The sequence below is a fragment of the Actinia tenebrosa genome, unplaced genomic scaffold, assembly GCF_029948245.1.
Source record: "Actinia tenebrosa isolate PJP-AT-01 unplaced genomic scaffold, QUT_ActTen_1.0 PGA_scaffold8__29_contigs__length_14323225, whole genome shotgun sequence".
Lineage (NCBI taxonomy): Eukaryota > Metazoa > Cnidaria > Anthozoa > Actiniaria > Actiniidae > Actinia > Actinia tenebrosa.
Window position 1 is genome coordinate 5,495,136 of NW_028292585.1, and position 6,840 is coordinate 5,501,975.

Genomic DNA, 6,840 nt, shown 5'->3' on the forward strand with positions numbered 1-6,840 from the left:
CGAGTTATCCGGCCATCTTAAGTTTTGGCATAAGCAATTCCCTAAAGATACGCAGACGCTCCTCATATTGGATGACATTGCCTGCGGGGACGACGTAAAAAAGCGCACCTCCGAGCTCGTTAAACTCGCCTTTAGCGGTAGACACGACAATATCAGCGTTTGGTTACTCTCGCAGCAGCTTACCAGCGTCTCTAAGCCCTTCAGGGAAAACATAGGTTCACTTGTCGTATTTTATACTCCGAGCCGGAGTGACCTGGAAACCATCTTAAGCGACTACGGCGGTGAGATAAGCAAGGAACAGTTACACGAATACATGCGGCATTTAAAGACGCACCAACATTCCAAAATGATCTTCTCTTTGAGGTTTCCCTACACGGTTGGAATCTATGATTCCTAATGTATATGGACATTGAGCAGCTCTTAGATGAAGTCCCCACACAGTTAGATGAAAGTAACCTTAAGGAACAACTTAACATCCTTGTGTCATCTGGGAAGTGCAAAGAAATGATAGGCAAGGAACTTACCCATGAGCAGGTTAATAAGTTGTCAGAAGAGGAGGTTAAGAAGTTCCATAAGAGGTACGAGGCCGCCCTCGCAAGTAAGACCACGGACGCCGTCGCAGATTCCGCTATCCGACTTGCGACTAAATTGCTTGGACTTGCGCTGCCCATAGACGACGTGGAGCAACTACGGAAGGACATAAGAGATGACTATGTCATATCCCAAGAACTTAAGACAACCTGCGGGTGGTTGTCTTTGAAGTGCGGTAAGTTAATGGCAGTCGCCTCTGTGGCTTTGCACGTAGCTCAGCACGTCGACTTGAAGGAGGTACTAGGTTCCTTCGGAACATCTTGGAAGGACTTCAAGAAGGACAGAGAAGTCGAAAAGGTCTTCCAGGCAGCACTTACTGAGGTACCTGATCAAGTCGCCTCAAGTACTTAGTCAAGTTATCCTCAAGTACTTAGTCAAGTCACCTCAAGTACTTACTTAAGTCGTTGTCAAGTCGTCCTTAAGTCGTCATCAAGTCATTGTCAAGTCGTCCTTAAGTCATTGTCAAGTCGTCATCAAGTCATTGTCAAGTCGTCATCAAGTCATTGTCAAGTCCTTCAAGTCCTTAGATATAAGATGAGTGGCACCGAAGAACAACCACCCGTAGAAGATACCAAGATTACCAAGGCTAAATCTCCAGGCAGAGTTGCCGCGGGAAAGAAGCTCGCAGAGATGAATAAAAAGAACAAGGCAAAAAAAGAGGAAAAGGTAGAAGAAGAGGAATCCTTTTGGAATCCCGGCTACGTCATTGGCGCGATAGGAGTCATCATAGCAGCAGGCAGCCTTTACTTACAATGGCGGGCAGCAAAAAAGGTAAAACCACCAACATATCACGCACCTGTGGAACAGGCCGTTAGAAAAAGTAAGATCCCTGAAATGGAATAACCTTCTCGCTTTGTAATATAATGTCGACCGCGTTGTTGAAAACTGTTGAAGAAGCAGCTATTATTACTTCCATCGTTGCGGGTATTGGTTGGGTAGGTAAGAAAGTGCTCAAAGAAGACTTTACTGAAGACCCAAGTAAGAGTTTCGCTAACTTTGCTAAGATGACCGCTGCCGTAGGCGGGGCTATCATGCTAAAGGATTACCTACGAAAGGAAAAGTACCTGCCTACGGTGTAATATATAATGGCTAGCGTGGTCGCAGGTGGAGTTATTGCAGCTTTAGCATTCACTGGAGCTAATTATGGTGGTCAGTATTTGGATAGATTAGTTAGAGGTGATCGCAGCGGAGATTTGGCCGCCGAAAGGAAGAGACACGACTTAGCGCTGGAGAAATATCAGCGAGACGTGGCGGCTTGGAATGAAAAAAGACAAGCTTACAGGGATTGGTTGGACAAGAACTACCAAGACAAAATGCAGGCAGACAAGAACTTTGAAAACACAGACTACGCCTTTAAGCTCTATGCGCAAGCACACCCCGACTTTAGGATGAGAAAGCCTCAGTTTAAGGATTACTACCAACCGTCTAAGAAACAAAAAGACAATGAGTTGGTCTTCGTAGGAGTCGCAGGGCTGGCGGGAGGCGTAGCTTTGGCGTATTTAGTCTAAGCTGCGCTTAGCCTCTAGTGGCGCCTTTGGCGCCTAGAATATAATGATCGTCTTTTTGGAAAGCGACAAGAATAACTTTACTACTTATCTGAATCCTCCCATCCGCGCGGAAAGGGTCCGGCTGGTTAGTTGCTCTTTGTACAATTCTTGGTATAATTTAATTAATGGCTTTGTCGTTGTGAATTCCCAAAAGCCAAAGTTGCCAGATTCCCATTACACCCCCATAACACTGGCTAAGGAGCTAGCAAAGCATGGATATACTCTTACCACAGGATTACCCCATGAAATGAAATTCAAGAAAAATAGTGGGAGTGCCAATCTAAAGGACAGTTCATTGGTAGAACTCCTGGGCCTTACTAGTACCACGATAAATAGCGGCAGTACATATGACGTAAAATGGAAAGTCGCATCCTCTTACGAAGTCTATTGCGACTTGGTCCATAGTTACAACAATGGAGAAAAGTCTTCTCTTATGTCCAAGTTTCTGCCCAAAGGTAATCCATTTGACCCAGTAGAATACACCCCCATTTCTTTGAGCTATGACTTGTCTCATTTGGTAGAAAGCATAAACATCACCATTAAAGTGGACGGAAAGACGGTGGATTTCAACGGACGCAAGATTAATCTCGTTTTGGAATTCATATAATGGGCCGCGTAGAGGACAAACTCAAGAGAATTTACTATGGGCCTGCAGGCTATTGGAAAGGAGCGTCGGCCATCAAGAAGCTCGCGACCGCGGCCAGGGTATCAGAAGAAACGGCTAAGAACTGGCTAAGAAAACAAACCCTCTGGCAGGTTTATCTTCCCGTGCCCAAGTACATTCCCAGGCCCAGCTTTACCGTAAATACCCCCAATGAAGTTCATCAGGCGGATTTGCTTTTCTTGCCGCACGACAAGGTGCGAAGAAAGACCTATAGGTACGCTTTGACCGTAGTTGATATCGCAAGCAGATACAAGGACGCCGAACCCATAACCAGCAAGGATTCTGGGGAAGTCGCAGAAGCCCTAGGTAGGATTTATAAGCGCGTCTTGAAATGGCCTAAGCTGCTGCAAGTGGATGCGGGGACGGAGTTCATGGGCGTGGTTACCAAGACCATGAAAGACCACGACACTAAGATTAGGAGAGCCGAGGCAGAGTACCACAGGGGTCAGAGCATCGTCGAAAAATTCAATAAAACCCTGGCCGAGCGTCTCTTTGGATACCAGTATTGGAAAGAGCTGGAAGATCCCTCCAAACGCAACAGGGAATGGACTCAGAGGCTCCCCCAGGTCGTCGCGGCTTTGAACAACGAGGTGGCCAGGGCTACGAGAATGAAACCCAAGGATGCCATAAAAAAGAAACTCGTGGAACACAAGTCCTACGTCAGAAGCTCGAGGGCGGTCGGACTGAAGGAAAAAAAGCTCCCCCGCGACATAGTGGTCAGATACCTCTATCAGCCGGGGGAACTCGAAGGTGGCAGTAAGAGAGCCACGGATCCTCACTGGTCTTTGGAAACGTATGAGATTTCGAAGTCCGTCACCAAGGAAGGGCAACCCGTGTTGTATTACTTAGATGGCCCAAGTCGCGGATTCGTCAAGGAAGAGCTGCTCATAGTCCCCAAAGACTCAGAGTAGTGCTGCTCCACGCGCCCGATTACACTCTAGGCATGTCAGTCTTACGTTACCTCTGCAATGGCCGCGTTTATTATTTATGCGATCCACGGAGAACTGCTGATCGTCATTTGGGTCAAACCTCCATAGTAGAGGTATGTTACACTTTGCGCAGCGGGCGCCTTTCTTATAGACGTCGTCCCCGCATAGGTCGAACGTCATATTTTTTTCTTCGTCGTGCCGCTTGTAGCGAAGGAGTTTCTTGGCGATATTCTCTTTGGCTACGTCTTCTGGGGTGCGGTCGTAACGCATTTGTGGCCCCCAGGCTCTTTTTAACTGCTTGGCATATTCTACGCGGCTTACGGCAGTGTAGATAAGGTTGCTCCAACACAGCCGCTGGTCTATGATCCATAAGGTTTCTTTTATGGTAAGCCCCTGCGCGCTGTGGACTGTCATGCAATAACCTAAGCGCCAATCGGGGTGTGAGGTAATTCTTTCTACTTTTTCTATGGGCACCCAGGCTTTATCGTGAGTTACGGCATTCTGCAGTTGGATGTCGGTGCCTGGCACCCATACGTCTCTTTTTTGCATTCGGGTGTCGTGGGGTTTATAGCAGACGGGCACGGGATATGTAGGGAATCGCTCGCGGTGTATATTCAGCAGGTCTTTCTGTATGCGTGATTGTGCTGCGCGCTTGCTGCTCAACACCAAATCCTTTGGATGCCATGCGTAAAGGAAGTCCTCGTAGGACTTCGCTCGTACACGTTTGCGCAGTATCTTGTTTTGTTCCGCGTCACTAAGGCCCCGAAGTTCTGCTTTCAGGTTTCTTATTTGATCCTTACTGCGGTAGTCGGTGTTAATTTCTTCGGAGTGGTCTACCATTTCTTTTAACCATTTATGGGGCATCTCTCCGGTTATTGGAGGAGGCTGGCAGGGGTCGCCGGCGAATATCACTTGACACTTTCCACGGAGGAATTCTACGAACTCCTGCAGGATTTCTAAAGGAACGGTGCAAATCTCATCCCAAAGTATCACCGGGGGTATGTCGTGGATGGCTTCTGGTACCCACTTTTGACCATTCCAGCGAAAGAAGCTGTGGTAGGTCTGCGCGTCGTAACCCATCTCCGTTAATTCTCTTTCCAGACGGTGCGTTGGCGTTAACACCTTTATTTTTGGAAAGAGTTCCAAGACCCTGGTAGTTTTACCACTGCCTCCCGTTCCGTAAAGGTAAGAGAAGCGTTGGTAAGAGATTGGATTGGCAACCGACGGTAAAGGCTCCACAGTGGGCGTTATTGAACCATTTGTGTGTTCCCCGTGGTATTCTACGCGTTCTCTCCAGGCCTTTATTTCTTCGTCTTTGACACGCCATTGGCCGCTCTCTGCAAGTTCGTCCTCTGTATAGAATTCCTGCATCTTTTCTAACACTTCTGGCTTTACATACAAAGAATCCGTGGCCACGCGTGGGATATCCTCTTTGTCAAACCGCAGCAGCATTGACAATAGATTAATGTGCGCATATGCTAACATGCTGGCCCGAAGATGGTAATATTGCGGGCGATGATCTTGGTAATAACACAGCGCATTCCGTTGCCGTTCCCCTTGGCCTTCTATGAAATAATTCCACTTCTCTACGGACACCATGGTTCCTTGCTCATGCGCGCGTTTTATTAAGAAGCTCAACTCACCGTCGTCTGTTATCAAACGCCGTTGCATGTGTTTTTCTCCTTCCTTAGCGCCCTGTGTGAACTTTCCTATGACAACCCGCGCTGTGGGGTTGTGCTCTGGGAGCCATTGTGTGAAGGCGCTATGGCAAAGTATGGCTTCATGCGCTGTGTATGTGAGGAGTTTACGCTCTTCGAGAAACTTCAGCAGGGGCACGGGGATCCATTCTTTCTCCTGTAGATGTTTCCCGTACCACGCGTAAATTATTGGATGTAAGTCTTCTGCCAACTCCCATGTGGTTAGTCTGACGAATCCTGTTGCTGGTGCGTCGTATTTACAGTCTAACGCGACACGAAAGAATTGTGAGTCGGGATGCCCGTATCTATCGTAATACTCCTTACAATCCCCAAGGCCTTTAAAACTGGCAGGGTAGCAATGTTTCATATCCAGGGATACGTATTGATCTTCGTCGTACTCCATGTTCCACAGACCTCCATGGCCGTGTTCTACACAGGCTTTGGCTATGTCTCCGAATTCTTTTGGGGTGGGTTTCCAGCCGTTTCTTTTCTTTGCGGCCAGGAAGTCCAAACTGCGGGAGCTAAGGACCTCATCTGAAAAGTCCTCACCAAGGGTTTCGCAGGCGCTTTGGATGCGCTGGTGTTCGCTCTCGGGCCGGTAAAGAGTGCCGTCTTGCGTCATGAATTGATTTCCTTCCGAATCCATTAGCCATATGGAATTCTCGTGGATCAAATCTATGAGTGGCGACCCCTTGTAGACCTTTGTCTCCTTCTTTCTTGGAAACCTAAGTTCTCTCCATGCGTGCGCGTTGTGTTGATAGATAACAATAGGCGCTCCCCGGCCTCCATACTTTTTCGTCCCTTCGTAAATGAAACCGTCGGTGATGTCCTTCACGTGTATGCGGCGTTCTAAGGCAGTTTCTAACTTTTTGATGTTTTCGATGGAGCCTCCAGTTTTACGTGTAGAATGCTCCCATTCCCTGATGGCTTCTCTTCTTTTTGGCGTAAGCTTACCGCCCCTAGAGGAATCTTCGAAAAACTCCCTAACCAGCTTCCCAACGCAGTTACCAGGATGTCGCATTGGTCGCAACTTCTTAACGTCCGGCTTCTTAATCTCGTATGCACCGTAAATGACCACGGTAACCGGGTAAGCGACCTCGTAGAAGAGCATGTCTATTCCCTCAAGTGCTCCCGGTCGTGTGTGCTTATTCAAAACGAACAGGTTCTGCTTACCAGACGCTCTGATAGGATTACGACCCTTTTCTATTATCCACTCACCGTCTAAGTACTTTACGAATGTCAACTCCAAACGGTAGTCACCGGCCGGCATTCTGTTGATTATCTTTTCAGCCATTTTGTGATTCATAGTTTTGTCTGTCTTTCCCTCCATAAATGTAGCGAAGACAAAGTCAGCGTCTGAGTTATCCATCACCTGATTTCCGAGCCTGCGCACAGTTTTGCTTTGAATGTCG